A 25401-nucleotide genomic window follows, 5' to 3' on the forward strand; every position below is an offset into this window, starting at 1 on the left:
AAATATATAAAACATAAAATTTACCATTTTAACCATTTTTAGGTATACATTTTAGTATAGCATTAAAGTAAAAAAAGTAAAGTTGCTCAGTCGTGTCCGACTCTTTGCGACCACATGGACTGTAGCCTACCAGGCTCCTCTGTCTATGGGGTTTTCCAGACAAGAGTACTGGAGTGGGTTGCCATTTCCTTCTCCAGGGGATCTTCCCGACCCAGGGATCAAACCCGGGTCTCCAGCATTGAAGACAGACGCTTTACCGTCTGAGCCACCAGGGAAGCCCAGTATAGCATTAGGTACATCAATATTACTGAAAACTATTGCCATCATCCATCCGGGGAACTTTTTAATCTTCTGAGCGCATTAAACAGTGACTCCCTAATCGTCCCTCCTCTCAGCCCCTGGTACTCTCTTTCTACTTTCTGTCTCTATGAATTTGACTGTTCTAGTACCTCATACAAATGGAATCACACAATATTTGTTATTTCATGTCTGGCTTATTTCACTTAGCATACTGTCCTTAAGGTTCATCCACGTAGTATGTGTCAGAACGTCATTCATTTTTAAGGTTAATATTTTATTGTATGTTTACACACATTTCATTTATCCATTCATCTAGTGGTGGTCATTTGGGATGCTCCCACTTTTTGACTATCAATTTTACACCCCTTTGACATTGTTGTCAGCCACAATTTATTTCCCCACAAATCAGACTAAAGGCATATTCTGGTACCCTTGAGTTATGTAGGGCATTTCATTTTCGATAGTCAGGTTTAAAGAGGACTTTTAGAATTTCCTTAACAATACTTAATTTTAAATTAAATATTATGATACAAGCAGTTCTATGTATATCAAATTTTTGTTCAGGTTTGGTCATTAGCGTAATGTGTGTGTGTGTGTGTGTTACATGCATCTCCATGTGATGATTCATGGATGCAGCTGTATTCTGCAGAATGTTAAAACTCTACTATTGCCTGGTTAGGAAAGTAGTCATTATCCAGAAGAAATGGCTTTCCAGTGTGAAGAAGCATACTAAGTTTTAATTGAATTGAAAATGTTGAGATGAAATAAGAGTTTGGTACCTGTAAGGGTCTAGCATTGTACTAATAGCTAAACTCCACTCCGACCAATTAAAACAGAATATCTGTTTTAAGGGTAAGGCCAATGAATTTTTTTTTTTTTTTAAGCTTCATAGATAATGTGCAGCCAGGATTAGGAATCTGTGAGCTGGAGAAAGAGATCCTGCATCAAGGGGAGTAAAAAAATGAAAGTAACAATAAAAGGCAGTTCAGGTCTAAAGCACACAAAAGTGAGGACAGAGAAATTTAGAATTGTAAATGACAGAGAAACTATTCAAACTGGGAGAAATTAAGTAGCCTTTTATTGATAGTTAAAAGCAGAAGAGGTGTCAATTATAAGGATAATTAACATCTACATTTTAAAGAGCTGCAGAACCGAAACTAGAACATAAGCCTTGAAAATGGTCTAAGGACTTCACAAGGTGAGAATAAGATAATATGTAAATATTTAGAAGACAAGGAGTTATAGAGCTTTGGAAATATCAAGTCCCTTTATTATAAAGTCTTTTGCTTCATTTGAATGTATGTACCAACTGAGCTTTGTAAGTGGAACATGAAGTAATTTATCATTTAAGTAAACATATAATATATATGTATATGTATAGGGCTTCCCTGGTAGCTCAGCTGGTAAAGAATCCACCTACAATGCAAGAGACCCTGGTTCAATTCCTGGGTCAGGAAGAGTCCCTGGAGAAAGGATAGACACCCATTCCAGTATTCTTGGGCTTCCCTGGTGACTCAGATGGTAAAGAATCCACCTGCAATGTTGGAGACCTGTGTTCAATCCCTGGGTTGGGAAAATCCCTGTGGGAGGGCATGGCAATGCAATCCAGTATTCTTGCCTGAAGAATCCCCATGGACAGAGGAGCCTGGTGGTCTACAGTCCATGGGGTCACAGAATCGGACATGACTGAGTGACTAAGCACAACACAGCACATGTGTGTGTGTGTGTGTGTGTGTGTGTGTATATACACACACATGGTTTGAATATATCCATTGACCTGCCTTGCTTCTTTTGACTATTCTTACCTTAAGGGACAAGTGTTCTGTTTGAGTTATAGTAATCCATCACCAGTATTAGATAATGAACCATCTACCTCACAATCGCATTCTCTCAATCACTCCACCAAAGCTGAAGGGGTGTCTAAGTATTAAAAATGACCAGAACATTACACTGTAATAGCATTTCTAAAGGAAACAAATTCTCAGCAAGAATATTATGTCACTCAAATTTGAGACGTAATCTCTTCATTATAAGAGATGCAACCATTAAAATTACTTCATAGATTAAACAAACTAACTAAAAAAGAAGGATATTCCAAGAACATGTTTCCTTTCCTTTTCTATTTCTTTCTTGCCATTTTGGAAAATGAAAAGAAAGGGAGAGAAATGAACAATAACTTTCTAGAAATAAACACAATATTTTAGGCAAGTTTTGTATCTTGTTTTCATCTCTTGACACTATATAATAATTTTCTCATGTCATTAAAATCTCTTCATAAACATTATTTGTTTTTTAACCACACTTATATTACGTGTCACCTTTCTAACTAGAGTGACTATTGGGATTCAGGTAGGAGTCACATAAGAGAAACAAGAATTCATATTTTTCCTGCATAAATTCCTTAAACTGAAGGCATAGAGCAAACATCCAACTTTGGCTAAGCTTGCCATGATCAGTTGTCTATTGATGTCTTCAGTCCCCCTGAGGGAAGGGATACAAAGTAATTGCAAGTATATTCTAAAGAGAGCTTCCAACAACTGTAAATGTTTCACTCTGAGTCAGCACTGTCTAAATGGAGGAGAGGACAGCTGACTGGCTATAAGTGACAAAAAGACCCAGCCCACTCAGGGTAGGACTCCTAAGGGACCAGGGAAGATTTCTGCAGATGTAGAGAAAGCTTGAGGTATCAAAATACATTTAACTTTTTTCTTCATCACAATTAATCACCTTCTTCCACTCTGGTACTCTCTCTCCTTTTTTATTTGGGAGGAAGATGCTCTCCCTTTCTATCCCTTCACTCTCCTAGTTCCCTCATCTCTCCCTTCCTCTCCTGCCTTTTTCTTAAAAGAACTGAATATAACATGAAGTAAAGTACATCTGGGTTTAGCTGTGGTTATTATAATACAACTTTCCTGTGTTTTTAATTTAGCTTATGGTAACTAGTCTTTTATTCATAATAGGCGAATCTCTGTCAGGATTACTCTGTGCTGTGATCCAGAATGTACTGGTTCTGGGAAATACAGTACCTTAGACTGTGCAATTCTCTCTTGCTGATTCCAGTTCAGATATTCTGCCCAACTCATTGGCTCCAGTTTATTTAAGTACATTCTGAAGCGGATTTCTGATGTTTCTTTTTAAGCTAAGGCCTGGGTCTGCTCTTTCAATGACTTAAACTTCTGTGAATTTTGTGTTGGGAGTATAGTCTTGGAAACTTATCTTGCAGAAGGTTTTATTTGTTTATTTTTCCTCAGTGAGTGAGAGAAGTAGAAGTCAGAAATTCTAGTGAGATTTACAACAGAAAGAGAAGAATAAGACAGATCCAGCAAGGAATTTGGAAGAGAGCAGAAAAATTAATTGACTTGGGCCAAGAAGGGTTCATAAGAACTCTTGAAGGGGAGAGAGATGAAAATATAGGAGAAACATTGTGGGTGTCTATAATGGAGAGATGTACTGTGAATGAGAGAGATGACAAATAAAAGAGAATTCTTAAGAGGTTTTTTTTTTTTTTTTTTTCATTGCAGGTTATATATCCAGAGAAACTAAAGAGTTGAGTTACTTTTAATAACTTTTGCTTGCTCAACAATTATTTCTTTGTATGTGGCCCTAGGTATGAATCTGCATCATGAAAAGCCTCAGTTTTACACACACATATACACATATACATTGTGCTTGTTAACAAGAACTAATACCATCATTTTTTCCATGTTCATACCAACACACAAATAAATTTACTCAAAAATATTCATTATCCTGAAAACTTGCTCTTTTGCTTAATAAATTATGATCATACTTCTAGGTTGACAGCAATAGATATAATGCATTCTTTTCCTTCTGCAACTCAATAGTTCTATGAGCCATTCCATTCAGGGCCACTCAAGATGGATGGGTCACAGTGAAGAGTTCTGACAAAATGTGGTCCACTGGAGGAGAAAATGGCAACCCACTCCAGTATTCTTGTCTAGATAACCCCGTGGACAGTATGAAAAGGTAAAAAAATATGACACCAGGAGATGAACCTCCCAGGTAGGAAGGTGTACAATATGCTACTGGGGAAGAGTGGAGGGCAATTTCTAAAAGCTCCAGAATAAATGAGGCAGCTGTGCCAAAGCAGAAATGATGTTCAGTTGTGGATGTGTCTGGTGGTAAAAGTAAAGTCCAATGCTATAAAGAATAATATTGCCTAGGTACATAGAATATTAGGTCCATGAACCCAGGTAAATTGGACATGGTCAAGAAGGAGATGGCAAGAGTGAACATTGACATCTTAGGAATTAGCAAATTGAAATGTACGGGAACAGATAATTTCATTCAGATGATCACTATATCTACTACTGTGGGTAAAAATCCCTTAGAGGAAATGGAGTAGTCCTCATAGTCAACAAAAGAAAGTCCAAAATGCAGCACTTGGGTGCAATCTCAAAAAAGACACAGTGATGTCTTATTCATTTCCAAGGCAAACCATTCAAAATCACAGTAGTCCAAGTCTATGCCCCAAGCAATGATGCCAAAGAAGCTGAAGTTGACCAGTTCTAAGAAGACCTATGACACTTTCTAGAACTAACACACAAAAAAGATGTCCTTTTCTTGATAGGGGATCAGAATGCAAAAGAAGAAAATCATGAGATACCCGGAGTAAGAGGCAAGTTTGGCCTCAGAATACAAAATAAAGCAGGACAATGGCTAACAGAGTTTTGCCAAGAGAACACACTGGTCATAGCAAACACCTTCTTCCAAGGCAAGAGATGACTCTACACATGGACATCACCAGATGGTCAATACCAACATCAGACTGATTATGTTCTTTTCAGCCAAAGATGGAGAAACTCTATAAAGTCAGCAAAAATAAGATCTGGTGCTGACTGTGACTCAGATCATGAGCTTCTTACTGAAAAATTCCGACTTAAGTTAAAGAAAGTAGGGAAAACCATTAGGCCATTCAGACATGGCCTAATCAAATCCCTTATGATTGTATAGTGGAAGTGACAAATAGATTCAAGGGATTAGATCTGAAAGACAGAGTGACTGAAGAACTATGAATGGAGGTGTGCAACATTGTACAGGAGGCAGTGACCAAAACCAGCTCAAAGAAAATGAAATTCAAGAAGGCAAAGTGGTTGTCTGAGGGAGCTTTACAAATAGCTGAGGAAAGAAAAGAAGTGAGAGGACGAGCTAAGATGGCAGAGGAATAGGATGGGGAGACCACTTTCTCCCCCACAAATTCATCAAACGAACATTTGAACGCTGAGCAAACTACACAAAACAACTTCTGATCGCTAGCAGAGGACATCAGGCACCCAAAAAAGCAGCCCACTGTCTTTGAAAGGAGGTAGGATAAAATATAAAAGATAAAAAGAGAGACAAAAGAGTTAGGGATGGAGATCCATCCCAGGAAGGGAGTCTTAACAGAGGAAGTTTCCAAACACCAGGAAACCCTCTCACCGGTGGGTCTGGGAGAAGTTTTCGAATCTCAGAGGGCAACCTAACTGGGAGGAAAAATAAATAAAACCCACAGATTACATGCCTAAAAGCAACTCCCAGCAGAAAAGTACCCCAGACTCTCGCATCCGCCTCCAGCAAGTGGGGGCTGAATGTAGAGGAGCGGGCAGCATTGCTTAGGGTAAGGACCGGACCTGAATGCCCTGAGGGCAATCTGAGAGAGCTAACATGAGATAGAAACTTAAACTGTGGGATAGCAAGAGAGAGAGAGAGAGAGAGAATTAACCTGCAAAAAGTCCTAACCTAAGGCACAGCTGGCCTGTTAGCAGAACAAAGGACTGAACAACGCCAGAGAAGAGCTAGCCAGTTGCTGCAGACCAGCCCATCCCGCCCCAGAGGCAGGATGCAGGGGGGAGGTGGGGGCCAGCCAGAGCCAGAAAGGGGCAAACTCGGCCCCAGAGGTGGCATCCCCTACCAAACTGCAAACAGGCTTCCAGTTTCTAACCAAAGACTTCCTGAGATTCTGGATGGTTGACATCCGTCGGGAGGGTTGCAGCCAGAGATCAGCTCACCAGAAGAGACAAAAGGCACGCTAGACCGGGTGCGCCCAGAAACTGAGGCTGGCACGGGAAGGGGAGAAGTCGCGCTACACCTGAAGAGAGTGTGCTCATCAAGCTCCTGGTTGCCTGAGCTGCTTGGACCAGGGAAGGCACAAAATGCAGGCCCAACTGAGTCTGCGCCTTTGTGGAGTACCCAAGAACCTGAACCTGAGTGGCTTACGCCTGGGAAGTGCACGCAACTCAGAGCCCGCTCCCTGTAGAGCAACCTGGAGCCTAAGCAGTGTAGACCATGAAAGCACACATGCTGTGAGCAGGGGCAAACCCAGTGTGGCTGAAACACTTCAAGTGCTCCCCACACACTCCAGTGATATATGTTTCCAGTGCCCCCCCACCCCCCCACAGCACAACTGAACAAGTGAACCTAAAAAGGAGACCACCTCTGCCCACTTGTTTCAGGGCAGAAATTAGACACTGTAGAGACCTGCAAACAGAAGCCAAATAAACAAAAGGAACTGCTTTAGAAGTGACAGGTGCAACAGATTAAAATCCCTGCAGTTAACACTGACTACACTGGAAGGGGCCTATAGATATTGAGAAGTATAAGCTGGAAAAAGGAACTATCTGAAACTGAACTGAACCCACACTGTCCGCAACAGCTCCAGAGAAATTCCTAGATATATTTTTACTACTATTATTTTTTTTTAATTTAAAATTTTTTAAGTCCTCTATTACTCCTTAATTTTCAATTTTATAGCCCACTATAACCTTGCAAAAAAAAAATAAAAAGGACCCTATTTTTAAAGTGAACTTCATATATATTTCTTAAATTTTTTGTGTTTGTGTTTTTTTGAATATTGTATTTTTAAGAGTCTAACCTCTACTCTAGATTTTTAAGCTTTGTTGTTCAGTATTTGATATCAATTTTGAACATTGAAGAATCCAATCTTTAGTACCCATTTTTACTCAGGAGAGTGATTACTGGTTTGATTACTCTCTCCCCCTTTTGACTCTCCTTTTTCTCCCCCAGATCACCTCTATTTCCTACCTCCCCTTTCTCTTCTCAATCCAATTCTGTGAATCTCTGTGGGTGTTCTGGGCTGCAGAGAACACTAAGGGAACAGAGTATTGCCTAGATCTGTCTCTCTCCTCTTAAGTCCCCCCTTTTCTCCTCCTGTTCACCTCTATCTCTTTCCTCCCTCTCCTCTTCTTCATGTAACTCTGTGAACCTCTCTGGGTGTCCTTCACTCTGGAGAATCTTTTCAACATTAACCTAAAAGTTTTACTATCAGTGCTGTATGGATGGAGAAGTCTTGAGGCTACTGGAAGAATAAGAGTGGAATCCAGAGGCAGGAGGCTTAAGCCCAAAACTTGAGAACACCAGAGAACTCCTGACTACAGGGAACATTAATTAATAAGAGATCATCCAAAAGCCTCCATACCTACACTGAAACCAACCACCATCCAAGAGCCAATAAGTTCCAGAGCAAGACATACCACACAAATTCTCCAGCAACACAGGAACATAGTCCTGAGCATCAATATATAGGCTGCCCAAAGTCACACCAAATACATAGAATCATCTCAAAACTCAACTTGACACTCTATTGCACTCCAGAGAGAAGAAATCCAGCTCCACCCACCAGAACACCGATGAAAGCTTCCCTAACCAGGAAACCTTGACAAGCCATCGTCCAAACCCACCCACTGGGAGAAACCTCCACAATAAAAAGGAACCACAGACCTCCAGAATACAGAAAGGCTACCCCAAACACAGCAATCTAAATAAGATGAAAAGGCAGAGAAATACCCAGCAGGTAAAGGAACATGAAAAATGCCCACCAAGCCAAACAAAAGAGGAGGAGATAGGGAAACTACCTGAAAAAGAATTTAGAATAATGATAATAAAAATGATCCAAAATCTTGAAAACAAAATGGAGTTACAGATAAATAGCCTGGAGACAAGGATTGAGAAGATGCAAGAAATGTTTAACAAGGACCTAGAAGAAATAAAATAGAGTCAATTAAAAATGAATGATGCAATAAATGAGATCAAATACACTCTGGAGGGAACCAGCAGTAGAATAATGTAGGCAGAAGATAGGATAAGTGAGGTAGATGATAAAATGATGGAAATAAATGAAGCAGAGAGGAAAAAAGAAAAAAGAATGAAAAGAAATGAGGACAACCTCAGGGACCTCTGGGACACTGTGAAACGCCCCAACATTCGAATCATAGGAGTCCCAGAAGAAGAAGACAAAAAGAAAGGCCATGAGAAGATATTTGAGGAGATAAGAGCTGAAAACTTCCCCAAAATGGGGAAGGAAATAGCCACCCAAGTCCAAGAAACCCAGAGAGTCCCAAACAGGATAAACGCAAGGTGAAACACTCCGAGACACATATTAATCAAATTAACAAAGATCAAACACAAAGAACAAACATTAAAAGCAGCAAGGGAGAAACAACAAATAACACACAAGGAGATTCCCATAAGGATAACAGCTGATCTTTCAATAGAAACTCTTCAGGCCAGAAGAGAATGGCAGGACATACTTAAAGTAATGAAAGAGAATAACCTACAACCTAGATTACTGTACCCAGCAAGGATCTCATTTAGATATGAAGGAGAATTCAAAAGCTTTACAGACAAGCAAAAGCTGAGAGAATTCAGCACCACCAAACCAGCTCTTCAACAAATGCTAAAGGATCTTCTCTAGACAGGAAACACAGAAAAGTTGTATTAATGAGAACCCAAAACAACAAAGTAAATGGCAACGGGACCATACTTATCAATAATTACCTTAAATGTAAATGGGTTGAATGCCCCAACCAAAAGACAAAGACTGGCTGAATGGATATAAAAGCAAGACCTCTATATATGCTGTCTACAAGAGACCCACCTAAAAACAAGGGACACATACAGACTGAAGGTGAAGGGCTGGAAAAAAATATTTCACACAAATGGAGACCAAAAGAAAGCAGGAGTCGCAATATTCATATCAGATAAAACAGACTTTAAAATAAAGGCTGTGAAAAGAGACAAAGAAGAACACTACATAATGATCAAAGGATCAATCCAAGAAGAAGATATAACAATTGTAAATATATATGCACCCAACATAGGAGCACCACAATATGTAAGGCAAATACTAACAAGTATGAAAGGGGAAATTAACAAAAACACAATAATAGTGGGAGACTTTAATACCCCACTCACACCTATGAACAGATCAACTAAACAGAAAATTAACAAGGAAGCACAAACTTTAAATGACACAATGGTCCAGTTGGACCTAATTGATATCTATAGGACATTTCACCCCAAAACAATCATTTCACCCCAAAACAATCAACTTCACCTTTTTCTCAAGTGCCCACAGAACCTTCTCCAGAATAGATCACATCCTGGGCCATAAATCTAGTCTTGGAAAATTAAAAAAAATTGAAATCATTCCAGTCATCTTTCCAGACCATAATGCAGTAAGATTAGATCTCAATTACAGGAAAAAAATTGTTAAAAATTCAAACATATGGAGGCTAAATAACATGCTTCTGAATAACCAACAAATCATAGAAGAAATCAAAAAAGAAATCAAAATATGCATAAAAATGAATGAAAATGAAAACACAACAACCCCAAACCTATGGGATACTGTAAAAGCAGCGCTAAGGGGAAGGTTCACAGCAATACAGACTTACCCCAAGAAACAAGAAAAGTCAAATAAATAACCTAATTCTACACCTAAAGCAACTAGAGAAGGAAAAATGAAGAACCCCAGGGTTAGTAGAAGGAAAGAAGTCTTAAAAATTAGGGCAGAAATAAATGCAAAAGAAACAAAAGAGACCATAGCAAAAATCAATAAAGCTAAAAGTTGGTTTTTTGAAAAGATAAATAAAATTAACAATCCGTTAGCCAGACTCATCAAGAAACAAAGGGAGAAGAACCAAATCAACAAAATTAGAAATGAAAATGGAGAGATCACAACAGACAACACTGAAATACAAAGGATCATAAGAGACTACTACCAGCAGCTCTATGCCAATAAAATAGACAACTTGGAAGAAATGGACAGGTTCTTAGAAAAGTATAACTTTCCAAAGCTGAACCAGGAAGAAATAGAAGATCTTAACAGAGCCATCACAAGCACAGAAATCGAAACTGTAATCAGAAATCTTCCAGCAAACAATATCCCAGGACCAGATGGCTTCACAGCTGAATTCTACCAAAAATTTAGAGAAGAGCTAACACCTATCTTACTCAAACTCTTCCAGAAAATTGCAGAAGGTAAACTTCCAAACTCATTCTATGAGGCCACCATCACCCTAATTCCAAAATTAGACAAAGATGCCACAAAAAAAGAAAACTACAGGCCAATATCACTGATGAACATAGATGCAAAAATCCTTAACAAAATTCTAGCAAACAGAATCCAACAACATATTAAAAAAATCATACACCATGACCAAGTGGGCTTTATCCCAGGAATGCAAGGATTCTTTAATATCTGCAAATCAATCAATGTAATACACCACATTAACAAATTGAAAGATAAAAACCATATGATTATCTCAATAGATGCAGAGAAAGCCTTTGACAAAATTCAACATCCATTTATGATAAAAACTCTCCAGAAAGCAGGCATAGAAGGAACATACCTCAACATAATAAAAGCTATATATGACAAACCCACAGCAAACATTATCCTCAATGGTGAAAAATTGAAAGCATTTCCCCTGAAATCAGGAACAAGACAAGGTGTCCACTCTCACCACTACTATTCAACATAGTTTTGGAAGTGTTGGCCACAGCAATCAGAGCAGGAAAAGAAATAAAAGGAATCCAGATAGGAAAAGAAGAAGTGAAACTCTCACTGTTTGCAGATGACATGATCCTCTACATAGAAAACCCTAAAGACTCTACCAGAAAATTACTAGAGCTAATCAATGAATATAGTAAAGTTGCAGGATATAAAATTAACACACAGAAATCCCTTGCATTCCTATACACTAACAATGAGAAAACAGAAAGAGAAATTAAGGAAACAATACCATTCACCATTGCAACAAAAAGAATAAAATACTTAGGAGTATACCTACCTAAATAAACAAAAGACCTATACATAGAAAACTATAAAACACTGATGAAAGAAATCAAAGAGGACACAAATAGATGGAGAAATATACCGTGTTCATGGATTGGAAGAATCAATATTGTGAAAATGAGTATACTACCCAAAGGAATCTATAGATTCAATGCAATCCCTATCAAGCTACTAATGGTATTCTTCTCAGAACTAGAACAAATAATTTCACAATTTGTATGGAAATACAAAAAACCTCGAATAGCCAAGTAATCTTGAGAAAGAAGAATGGAACTGGAGGAATCAACCTGCCTGACTTCAGACTCTACTACAAAGCCACAGTCATCAAGACAGTATGGTACTGGCACAAAGACAGAAATATAGATCAATGGAACAAAACAGAAAGCCCAGAGATAAATCCATGTACCTATGGACACCTTATCTTTGATAAAGGAGACAACAATATACAATGGAAAAAAGACAACCTCTTTAACAAGTGGTGCTGGGAAAACTGGTCAACCACTTGTAAAAGAATGAAACTAGAACACTTTCTAACACCATACACAAAAATAAACTCAAAATGGATTAAAGATCTAAATGTAAGACCAGAAACTATAAAACTCCTAGAGGAGAACATAGGCAAAACACTCTCCGACATAAATCACAGCAAGAGCCTCTATGACCCCCCTCCCAGAATATTGGAAATAAAATAAAAACTAAACAAATGGGACCTAATGAAACTTAAAAGCTTTTGCACAACAAAGGAAACTATAAGCAAGGTGAAAAGACAGCCTTCATAATGGGAGAAAATAATAGCAAATGAAGCAACAGACAAAGGATTATCTCAAAAATATACAAGCAACTCCTGCAGCTCAATTCCAGAAAAACAAATGACCCAATCACAAAAGAGGCCAAAGATCTAAACAGACATTTCTCCAAAGAAGACATACAGATGGCTAACAAACACATGAAAAGATGCTCGATATCACTCATTATCAGAGAAATGCAAATCAAAACCACAATGAGGTACCATTACACTCCAGTCAGGATGGCTGCTATCCAAAAGACTACAAGCAATAAATGCTGGAGAGGGTGTGGAGAAAAGGGAACCCTCTTCCACTGTTGGTGGGAATGCAACCTAGTACAGCCACTATGGAGAACAGTGTGGAGATTCCTTAAAAAACTGGAAATAGAACTGCCAAATGACCCAGCAATCCCACTCCTGGGCATATTCACTGAGGAAACCAGAACTGAAAAAGATACATGCACCACAATGTTCATCGCAGCACTGTTTATAATAGCCAGGACATGGAAGCAACCTAGATGCCTATCAGCAGACAAATGGATAAGAAAGCCATGGTACATATACACAATGAAATATTACTCAGCCATTAAAAAGAATTCAGTTTCACCAGTTCTAATGAGATGGATGAAACTGGAGCCCATATACAGAGTGAAGTAAGCCAGAAATATGAAGACCAATACAGTATACTAACACATATATATGGAATTTAGAAAGATGGTAACGATAACCCTATATGCAAGACAGAAAAAGAGACACAGATGTACAGACAGACTTTTGGACTCTATGGGAGAAGGCGAGGGTGGGAAATCTGAAAGAACAACATCAAAACGTATATTATCAAGTGTGAAACAGATCGCCAATCCAGGTTTGATGCATGAATCAAGTGCTTGGGTCTGGTGCACTGGGATGACCCAGAGGGATGGGATCGGGAGGGAGGTGTGAGGGGGTTCAGGATGGGGAACACATGTAAATACATGGCTGATTCATATCAATGTATGGCAAAAACCACTACAATATTGTAAAGTAATTAGCCTCCAACTAATAAAAATAAATGGAAAAAAAAAATTGTGGTGCTGGAGAAGACTTTTGAGAGTCCCTTGGTTAGTACAGAGATCAAACCAGTCAATCCTAAATTAAATCAACAGTGAATATGCATTAGAAGGACTGATGCTGAAGCTGAGGCTCTAGTACTTTGTCCACCTTATGTGAAGAGCCAGTTTACTGGAAAAGACCCTAATGCTGGGAAGGACTGAAGGCCGAAGGAGAAGGGAGTGACAGAAAATGAGATGGTTAGATAACATCACTGACTCAATGGACATGAATTTGAGCAGACTCTGGGAGATAGTAGAGGACAGAGGACCTGGTGTGCTACAGTCCATGAGGTCGTGAGGAGTCAGACACAGTATAGTGACTGAACAGCAACATATAATCTTAAATATCATCATATACCACATGGTATACATGTAGTCAAATTAATTAATTCAGTATTCTTTTTTTAAAGCAAATTTTACTAAAACCTTACTAAATTTTTACACAGGATACTCAACAAACAGTTACTGAATACCTATCTGCTGCCAGTTTAGTGATTGTGAACATTAATAAATTATCCATGGTAGTTTCCCTCAAAAAATAAAATCAGTCTAATGTGGGAAATATAGCAGTTTTAAAGTATTTTTTAATTTGAAGAGAATCTGCTCAGAGAATTTATAATAAAGAATGCTTTAATATAAATCTTTAAATAAATAATAAATCTTTTAAAATAAATCTTTAAAGGAAGCAATTTATCACTAGTAATTCATTCTTAGCCATTGTTTCCAAAGTGTGAATAGTACTTAGCAACAACAGAGTACTTCTCTACATGGCAACTCAAGAAACAAACTAATTTCTAACCACTAAGAACTTAGATAAAGCATCTTACTCTTGAGACCTCAGAGTGATTTATAATTCTACTAATACTTTTACTGTGATAGTAATACGTGATATTTATGAGCTATCTTTATTCTGTGGAACTCTAAATCCTTAATATATATCATTTGACTTCTTTGCATAATATCTGTAAGATAGAGAAAAGTGTCCCCTACAGATAAGGAAAATGATCTTAAGACAAAATTGTTTGACAATGCCTGAATCAAGTCTCCAGATAGTCAGTCCCACGGTCCTTCCTCTCAGTTATACTGGCTGCCTTCTTAGTGGTAACTGCAGAGATTATGTGGATGGTATTATGTCATAAATCAGAGTCTTGTATAGCATGATAGAGTCAGTTTTTATTTTACAGAAAAAGAGCTTTTCATGTAAACTGTTTCTCTGTCTACTAAAAGGACTTGTAAATAAAATTATGCTGACAAGCTTTCTAGGTGAGATGAATCTGAGCAACCAATCTAGTTGGTCCCTCCCACTTTCCAGTTCTATAAGAAGATAAGACAAATGTAGCGTTGAATGTGTAACCCAGGCTCACAGCTATTCCTGGAAGCCCTAATTCATAGAAGAAAACAGAACACAGTAACAACAATGGCAATGATAACAATGTTAGACATACATTGGTTATTGATAATTTGATAAAGTTCTACAGCATTCAAATAAAGTAAACAAAGAATAGTTCAGTAAAATTGTAGTGAAGATTACACAAATTTCATATGGTTAAGTTGGTACAATTGCAAATATGTAAACAACTTCATAAAAAATCTAAATCTAATACTCAATAACTATTATTTTCCTATATCTCTGAAGACATTTTATCATAAGACGTTTATAACCCTGAGAATCTGATACTAACCAGAAGAATGACTTCATTTGGTATTCCATTTCTCATGACCTCCTGAAAGAATGTCAGTTCAGCATGGCCTCCTTCCTTTTCCAGTTGATTCAAAGAATGGTGTTTTCAAATTGCCATTTGGGATACATGAAGCAGTGCATTTGGAGTCAATGTGCGGCAACCTGAAGTGTAACACTCTTTATTGTTCTTGAGAAACGTGTGCCTAATTCCCTGGAAATTTACTGTTTCAAAGAGTCACAAGTCTCCTGATTGCTTCTCATCAGTCTTGAAGAGATTAGATAAGCTTCCTCCTTCTTACAAAGGCATTTTCTTCATTCAAAATTCCTTTGAGAGCAAAACACTGAACCAGAATTGGATTTTTAGCAAAATATTACAATATTGTAGGAAACATAATTTTCTCCTGAGGAGACCCAGCAATTCAAAACGTATACTCACATACTTACTCATTCAAGGCTACTGGCCACATATTGGAAAGAGCAAGGATGAGGTAAAAAAACAAAGTCCTTTCTGTGAAGCAGGAAGGATGTTTTTCACTGAGTTATTTTAGAAAACTTGAATGGACTGCTAAGGGCTTTCACATAAAAAGACGTGAAAGTCAAACTCAAGAAACGGGGTAAAAAACAACTACAGATCTATAACAGGCACTGCTTTTAACTATCATAAACTGGTTATGCACACTGGTGCTATTCTATAGTGACAGGTTTAGAATAATTGTTCAAGTGTATCAACAATAGAAATGACCTCCTTAGAAATTGAGGTATATATACCTGGTGTTGCAAAAGTTGACACAAAAGGAATCAGGATCATGTTTGCAGTAGGATGTGACATCAACAAATGTTTCAACATCTCCCTCTTCCTCTTCATCCATATTCTCTTTTCTCCTCTCTCTCCCTTACTCTTTCCCTTCCTCTAGCTTTCTTTCTCTCTCTCTCCTACTTTCAACAAGGAATTCACTTCTAATGTAGTCCTCAGTGGTCATTACAAAATAATAGTAACAATTGATAACTATGTTTGGGTTTTCTTCTTCGCTTCTACTTTGCTTTTTTTTTTTAGTAGCAGTAATGTGCACTTTCATTGACCTACATCTCTGATCAAGCTTATAAAGCTTCAGTTAAGCTAGACATCAGAAGGAAAATGTACACCTCACTTTTTTCTCATTAGTCTAATCAACACAATATTTTATTTCTTTCTCTTTTCAAAGAGGTTGTCAAGGACAATCAAAGTTAGTAGTACCATTGTCTTTGATATGACTGGGATCTTGGACTCAGACACACTGTGAGTCGAGATGATGTAGAAATGAAAGACTAATGTCATGGATTTGACCAATCTTCCCAGCCCTGATAGCTCAGTTGGTAAAGAATCTGCCTACAATGCAGGAAACCCTGGTTTGATCCCTGGGTTGGGAAGATCTTCTGGAGAAGGGAAAGGCTACCCACTCCAGTATTCTGGTCTGGAGTATTCCATGGACTGTGTAGTTCATGGGCTCACAAAGAGTCAGACATGACTGAGCAACTTTCATTTTCTCTTTTCTTTCCCAGCTCTTCATTTCTCAAAGATGGAAACATATATAGGGGCTCTGTATTTATTTCCAGGCAAGATAACATAACTTAATTATAAAAGCATCATCTCAACAGAGTCTTTTTTCTTGGGAAATCTATGAGACCATGTATTAAATTCTACTTTGCCATATAAGGAGTTGAGGTATGTGGACCATAGAAGACTAGCATCTAGGAGAAGAGAAGACTTGGCATGTGGGTATAATAATGGAAAGAATACTTGGGTCGGACAAATCTATGTTTGAATCCTGGCTTCGGCTTTTATAATAACATGAGTGCTATTTAATCTCACTGATCCTCAGTTTCCTAAAAATGTAAACTAAAGGTTATAGCATCTATTTTGAGACATTGGAAGAGTTAAATGTAAAGAGCTTTGTGCAGAGAGGGCATATTACCTAAAGAAAAAGGTAACTTTTTTCAAAAAACTTCCTAGTATTTTTTAGACATTTGGACTATTAGAGAACTAGCGACCTCTGTGACCACATGACCTAAAGTGATAACAAAATGCACCAGATAAAAACACAGGAGACAGCACAGGGTTTGAATCAGTTAGGTCTGGCATCAATACAAGACTCACTTACTGTCTTTGCAATCTGGGATGTTACTTAATCTTCCTGGATCTCAGTATTCTCATTATAAAATGGAAATTATTCCGAGTTTGCTGAGTGGTTGCTGAGCATGGTAGTGAGGATTAAAGACAATTTATATAAAGCATCTGGTACATTAAGTAAACAGATTGTGAGTAATACTTATTGTTCAGATTTTTATTAATTAAAACTTGTCTGTAGACTCATCTCCTATACTTAATATTCCTTTTTCCACCCAAGACCTTGAAAGGGTTACAATAGGGGCTTTGATCATAGATTAGCTGGTTTGGCTGAGATAATCTGGCTCTTAAGAATTAGAGTTCCAGCCCTGCCATTAAATGTTTAACTGTACAACTTGAACAGGAATTCTAGGCCTAAATTACATTCATCTCCAAAATGAGGAGAGTGGAATAAATAATTCCTAAAATTCTCTGTAGACACAATATTTTAAGATTCTAGTGTCTTTTGACTGAGTTACAGTGGATAAGTACTCATAGATTTAGAGCTTAACCTAGTTCTCTATGGTTTAATTTTCACATTCTCTCTACTCTATTTCTTCTTTAATTGCAAAAGGGGATAATTTCCATTACTTTGCAAACAAACCAATATCTCTCTTTTGATTTAGTGGCATTCCAGAATATTAATGCATCATACTTTAAGACAGTTTGGCTTGTTTCTAATCCAGAAATTTAGTCATAATATAGGTAGCATTAATGAGGAAAATGAGCATTTATTTTCAAGGCTTTTTATGCCTCCAGGCCCCTGGCCATTGCACATGATAAAATTCACTAAAATTAAAAATAAGCTTAAGGTTTAAAAGTTAAAAATACATTCTAAGAGTAAAACACTTTTTTTGGTACTCATTTCTACATTACAGAATGGGCACTTAAAAATAAACAAAAATAAGAGATTCATTAACCAGCAACAGAATTTTAACAATTATTAACTAGAAAGGAAATAAAATTAACTTGACCTTATCTTAGAAGGTTGTCAGAGACTATTTTGGTTATGTAGATGGGGAACATGTTGTGAACTAGTAGACCTCTGTTTCAAAAGTCCAAGCCCTCCTCAAATTCAGAAGTAAACTTTCAGTAAGGCTTTAAAACAAATATATAGATCTATCAGCTTATGTTTACAAAGTACCTTTGAATTGTCTTCATCTTGCTCTATTCTTAAGCTATTCTTTAATTAATATTTATTTATCCATCTACTCACTTATTTTGCATGTCTACTATGTGCTTTTCCAGTGTATTCAGAATAAAATCCAAATTCCCCACCCTGGCTACTCCTCTGACCTCACCTCCAGTTACTCTCCTCTTTTCCTCCTTTTGCTTTAGCTACTCTGGAATCTTGTTTATTTCCTTGAATTCACAGTTTGCCCTTGCCTCAGGGCTTTGTCCATGCTGTGCTGCCTGGAACTTTTTCCCCTCTCATGCTTCCATCCCCACCCCAAATTTTTCACCTGGCTGATTCTGTCTTTCAAAGTCTCAACTTAAACGACTTTCTCTAAGAATTCTTTCCTGAGCACCCAATGGAAAGTATAATAGATTTTCTCCACCCATTCTTGTCTTGCATACCTATTAGCTCTTCTCATGGACTACAATTTTTAATTTTATAATTATTTGTTTACTTATTTAATGTTTGATTTCCTTAGAAGACTATAAATTTCATGAGATCCTAAGGGATCATTTCTATATTCTCACTATTTGGCATGGTTGAATACTGAATTAATGATTCTATTGCGGTAGATTCTACAGGGTTGAGAAATACCAGTTAATATGGACTCTAACCCTAAGAATTTGCTTTCTAGTAAAAAAAATAAGACATGTCCATAAATATTGTTTAAAAATATAGAAAGTAACTCAAGTCTCAAAAAAAGTGTAGGTGGGTGATGCACTAGATTTTTAGGCTTTGGTAAGAAATTATTCTTTGCCATCTGAGCCACCAGGAAGCCCAACTTGTTAGCTTAAAACATATACATCTCTCACAATTTTAAAGACTGGAAGTCCAAAATGAAACTGTTGGCAGGGCTACTACATGTGCTAAGTTAGTTTGCTAGATAGGGGAGAGTATATTATTTCTGGCTAGGTCAGGGAAAGAAGGTTTCATAAAAATAAATAGCACTTAAAGTAGCCAGGAAGGATGTGTTAGATTTGCATATGGAAATACAGAATGATGAACATTTCAAACAACACTAACAGATGTGGGTGAGGAAATTTGGCCTAAGAGTACAGTATATTAAATCATAAAAGTAAGTAAACAATGGAGATAAAATTAGATTTTAGAGTGTTCAGGAATATTGGTTAGGAATTGTTTGGTAATTAATATAGAATATTAAAGTTTTGTCTGAAAAAAAGTGACAATATCTTAGGGCTCCTGCTTCATGAAACCCAATGGAGGAACAGTATTTAGGATGAACAGATCTCCCTTCCCTCTGCTTCTCCCAACTAAGAGATTAGTACAATAAGAGAAGATGAAAACTTGACGAGGACAGAGGTACCAAGAAAAGGAGAAATATTGGCCATTTATTGGATACATAGGGGGATAGAAGAGGCAAGAGTGAGATATTTTGAGTCAAGATGACCTTGACAATTGGGGTTAAAAAATATCAGTATAGTCAAAAGGAGGATTTTTTAACTAGGAAGATAATTACAATTTTGATATAGTGATTCTGAGAAAGTGGTGTGATACCTAGTTGAAGATTTAAACAAGGAAATTGGAAATATAGGGCTATAATTTGAGATTTAAGATACAAACATGTGAGGTATCAACAGTGAAATAAATGAAGTCACACAACCCTGAAAAAGTGTCAAATCATGGGAAAAGTATGCATGGGGTGTTTGACAGACATATTCACATCCTATCTCAACTATTTGCCTTGTGTATGACCTGGGACAAACTGCTTATTTCTTCTACATTCTCATTTGTGAAAATAAGGGGGAAATAATATCCCTTAGTTAGGATTTTACCAGCTGAGTATTTCATATCTGCTTTCATATTTTGATAGCATGATTCCCAGTAAGATATTTATTTTTCAATCTGTTATCTTAAAAATTTGAAACACCCTATTTTTATACACTTTTTTCTTTGATTCTAGTTCTTAAAAGCATGCTGACTGTGAGCATCTAAACAGATTTCATGACCTACGAATGAGTTGCAACCTATACTTCGGGAACACTGGCCCCAACCAGCATTGCATAGTCCATCTGAGATACCAGGGAAGCCCCATTCTATAATCAGATCACACCACTACCATTCTTTCTTCAATTCCCCTCTGCTTAGACTGTTTATTAATATTATATTATTTCTTGATGGCCCAGAAGAAGTGATAACCATTTACTTCCTCTACTATATCCATAAAATATTTTATCTATAAGAAAGATGTATTTGTTGTCCAACTAGATTATGAACTCCTTGATAATAGAAAATAGGCATTATTTATCTATATATTCTGGTAAAATTAATTGCTCATAAGAGGCATAGAATAAGTTTTAATTCATTATTATAGAAAAAAGAGGGAAGAGGTCTGAGGAGAAACTTTGATGGGTACCTACATCTAAGGCCTTGCTCTGGCATCCTCATTCTCTAATTTTCCCTTCTTTATATGCCAAAGCTTCCATAAAATGTTTTAAGGCAGAACAATGTCTCCTTGTTTGGGACACAAAGACTTAGGCCACCAATTTTTTGTCCACAGTGACTTGAGTTTCTTCATGGTGGGAAGTGGGAAGTTCTGGAGGAGACAAATACCTTTGAGAAAGAAACTACCCAGGATTTAGCTCTGGGTAAAATAATAAAAAAGTTCCTACATTGGTCTCTTTGGATTGCTAAATGACAGAATCCAATAAAGGAAACCTGAAATAAATTACTAGAGCAAGTAATTCATTTTAAATTATTGCAGTTTATTTCAATTTTTTCAGATCCAAAAAACTTTTCTCTGATGGAAATGACCCTTGGCAACAATGACAGTCTGACACCAGGCATGATGCACCCTCTTGGGAAGTCTGAAGTCCATGTCACAATGGCTCTATTCAGATTACCGGGTTTATCTTGCCTGTAAGTCCAATTAGACTACTGAGGTTTCTAATGGCCTCTGTCTGCTTTGTAAATCATCACGCATGCGTGCTGTTGCTTCAGTCGTGTCTGACTCTGCGCAAACCTACGGGCTGTAGCCTACCAGGCTCCTTTGTCCAGGGGATTCTCCAGGCAAGAATACTGGAGTGGGTTGCATGCTCTCCTCCAGGGGATCTTCCCAACCCAGGGATCAAACCCATGTCTCTTATGTCTCCTGCACTGGCAGATGGTTTCTTTACCACTCGTGCCACCTGGGAAGCCCCATAAATCATCATAAAGAATATTAAATCAATAAATTTAACTGCCTCTATATGACATAATTTTACCTCTATGTGACTCAATGTACAACCAGAGGCATAATATCAAAATGTACCATAATGCTGTTTATATATGAATTTTGGACTAGCTGGAAGAGGGCACCACAATTAAGTGGGTCTCATAAGATAAGCCTAAGACAGTTTGTTCCTCAGCAAACACAGCTCAGACTCTGAGTGTAGAAGAAAGATCAAAGACTCAGAGTCTAAAACTGGCTTTACTCTCAGTCCTAGATGTCTGAGGATGATTTGCATTGGTAGTCAGTATCATTTGGGTAACCTGCATGCCCTACCCTGGGCCTCAATTTACTTATTTCAAAATGAGATGACTGGACTTTTTATTTCTTATATACTTTCTACCTGTAATTTTTGATGATGCTTTGCCCTTAAATCCCTTTCACCTCAATCTTTCAATCTTAAAAAATACGAAATGTGTTTATAAAGTTCTTTGATGTCCCTAAACATTATTCCACATGATAACAGTACAATTCATGAAGCTTAAATTTTATCATTTTAGCTTTGCCTCAGAGGCCAGGTTTTATGAGAGCCTTCATTTGCATCACCAGAAGCTAATTTAATAAAAATGAAGGAACCCCTTTTAGAAATAAATTAAAATTGGTGTTGGGGGGCAGATAACTTTATGTTAAAAACAAAGCAAAACAAGCCAAAAAAAAAAAAAAGAAACCAGGAAGCTAAACTTACAAGGGGTCAAATGGTTCTGAGTTCTAAGGAATGCTGTCATCTTATTTGTGTTGAGAAATTGGTTCTGGCTCTCAATGCACTGAAAGTAGGAGTTTCTAATGGCAACTTCCCAAATCTCTGGTCTCTTGACCCAATATCTTTTGTACCACTTGCCCCATTTTCTTGAAGCACAATCTACTACATAGACACACAGGTACACAGCACCATCCATCCTAGAGTCAGATAGATTTATCTTTGGAGATGACTTCAGTATATGAGATGTAAGACACAACTAGATGGAAAACTAGTGAAGACCACTTCACAGACAAAAACGATATGGTTTGAATGGGCACTTCTCATTCTGGTCGGGAGAAGGAAGCATAAAGTCAAAAAAGACAAGGGCTAGGAAACTGATGTCTAATGTTATATGGTGAATAATAGGTTTGTCTTTGACAAATTCCTTTATAATTATTTTTTTCACTGTCAAAAACTTCATTCAACACATCTTCACAATAAATAATTTTTGAATGAATAAATCCTAAAGTTCTGACTTAAATTTCCTAATTGTACTAATAACAATAGCTATTTCTTGATTACTATTACTATGCCAAGCACTGGGGATACAAAAATGAATAAGAAATAGACCCTGATTTTAAAGAGCTTACCATCTATAGTTCCTGACTCTTGTAGTTATGACAAAAATAACAATAACCATCATTTTTCATTCATATCACCCAGGCACTGTGCTCAGTGGACAACATACATTAATATAAGCTGCCAAAGTTCCCTCCAGTTCACCAGATACCCTGACAGTGAGGTGATCTTGTTCTGTCCATGCATCATGTTTCCAAAAAAAATGGACCTAGCAAAAATGTAGACAATAGGCAGGGATGTTTAAGCGATGTCAGAACTGTCTACAGTAAACATATGAGAACTGTAGTTGATAATGAAAGAGTGATGTAAACCAAAGTGAAAATGGAAGAAGTCATCTGAATCACCTTTAGTATACTCTGTCTAAAGGCACTGTTACACTCTGAAAATCACAATGCAATACACCCTACATTTGGCATTCCAACAATGACACAAGGGGATGAATGCTGTTTAAGTGTTTTAAGACTCTCTAGCAAAAGACCTTATAGCACATTAAATGGAAACTTACGAAGACATCATAACCTGCTGGATTTCAATACCAAAATATATATTTTGATCTAAAATTTAAAAAATTATCACATTGAATTTCCTTGTAGTATTTCATAACCTCTGAGTGAGGCATTAAAGTGTCTTTCCTTTCCCCCCATCAACTATAAGCTTCTGTTTTCTTACCCTGGGCGTCTGAATCTTTTATATGCTTGGGTTCTATTCACTGCCTGTTATTCAGACATTGAAATCCCAAATGTTAATTGTTCTTCCAAGTACATTGACAAAACAGCAGCTAAATAAGGGTAGACCAGACTGTGGTAGACTCTGACATGCATTTATGGAACAATGGGGCTCTGAGAGACAGCCTTGTAGCTCACGGGAAGACATAAGATGTGCTATTTTGACTGCTTCATAGCAGAATGGGGAACACACGCACACAAGGGAATTATGCATTTTACTTAGTTTTGCCCAAAGTCCTCAAGGCAACAGAATCTTGTGATGTCATCATGAACTTTCTTTCTCTCCATTTACACTGACACAAAGGCTAAAAATTTCTAATGACATCACAAAGGAGGGACAGAGTCTACTTTGATTCCAGTAGAAATCTGTTGCTTTCAAAGAGACTTGTACCAAAATGTAAGAATCCTTCCTGACAGGGTGTGTGTCACCGTGCTGATGCACAGTGGGTGACACCCTCCCGAACGCAGTTCAAACCAGCCAAGAGCAAGGATTCACAATTTAGGTTGGATAAAAAAGACATACTGAATATTGAGCACTACAAATTTTCTTTTTTTAAAGAAGGAAATCATTTAAACATGTATTTCTTCAGGGATATTCAAATTTCTTACTCATGTCTGGTTACTATGTGACCACTATTTTTGTCCCTTTTTGAGTGGGTCACAAAAACACAGGGGAAGGTAGAGGAAGCTTTCACTCACAGGAATGCAGTGCAGCTCAATCTTTTGTTTTTAAGGTGCAGTGATTTCAGTCTCTAAATGTAACTTCAGGCAGTCTGAAAAGAAACAGGTTAAAATCTCTTTCAGTTATAATTGGTATTTCAGATTTAATTAAAAATTAAACTTTCATAATGTTTCACCATCCAAAGCAATGCATTATCAGTCAAGCGTAGCTTTTTTTTCTGTTAAGGAAAAAAAAAAAAAAAAACCCCTCTTCCCAGAGTAGTTTTTTAATGAAAAGAAAAGGATCTAAAGAGGGAAAAAAGCAATTCTGAAAAACAAAATATGCCTCCATGTTAAGGACTTCATAATGATATGACTAGAAAGTCAGTGTTTCTAAATTTTACCTATATTGTGATTAAAAAAAAAAAAACCTAAACAATTTCAAAGCTTCAAGATTACATACAAGGTTATTTCAGAGAATAAAGAAGAAAATCTACAGTCTGAATACACATATTAAAGGGAAATTACAACTTCAAATAAAATTGGAAAATAACATTAGACCCACTACTTTCAAATGACTGAGGGGCAAATGGTGAAGCAAAGGCAAAGAAACATATTTAGCAATACAAATGCCCATTGCAAGGTATTAAGGGTTTAGTGCACTCCAGATCACATAATACTATATAGCTTATTGTATGAAGCACTGTCGTTTGAAGCAACATGGAAAGACCATCAGGGTTTAAACTACCCCATTTGGTTTAAATAACCATAAATGCATCTTTTAAAATATGTATTTTTAATTTTTGAATTGAGTCCAGGCATTAAGATAAAAGTATTTAATAACTATCTGGGCTTAAAATGTCATATTAATTTTTTTAATCCTTTATTTTTTCATACAAGATCACCTATAAATAATAGTTAAAAAAAAGACAGGATTAAGTCATCCTTATTTTTAGCTTCAAATAACTGATACAACAGGTTTAGAAAAACATAGATTTTTTAGTATAAAAAGGAGATAACACAATTATCTTTTACTTTACATCATGGCAGTCCATTTTTTATATATTTGTAGCACTAAATGTGGTATGTTTATGTCCATCTTCATATTAATGCAAGGTAATATTTTAACATCTCCACATATAAGAGCATAATCATAAGTCAGCCTTGAAACTGCATCTATTTTTAGAAAATGTATCTATTT

General features: G+C 37.0%; 1 protein-coding gene across 25 annotated transcripts in view; it reads right to left on the reverse strand.

The window, feature by feature from the left end:
- Nucleotides 1-25401, reverse strand: part of ZBTB20 (zinc finger and BTB domain containing 20) — an 846256-nt gene that overhangs the window by 471391 nt on the left and 349464 nt on the right. For 22 of the 25 annotated variants that reach the window (XM_043474915.1, XM_043474934.1, XM_043474916.1 and 19 more), the window contains one exon: nucleotides 24240-24313. The exons of the other annotated variants lie outside the window; for them this stretch is intronic. The gene's annotated coding sequence lies outside the window, so the exon portion shown is untranslated. The remainder of the gene's footprint in view (nucleotides 1-24239; nucleotides 24314-25401) is intronic. 25 annotated transcript variants of the gene reach the window in all.

This window comes from Cervus canadensis, chromosome 7 (assembly GCF_019320065.1).
Source record: "Cervus canadensis isolate Bull #8, Minnesota chromosome 7, ASM1932006v1, whole genome shotgun sequence".
Classification (NCBI taxonomy): domain Eukaryota; kingdom Metazoa; phylum Chordata; class Mammalia; order Artiodactyla; family Cervidae; genus Cervus; species Cervus canadensis.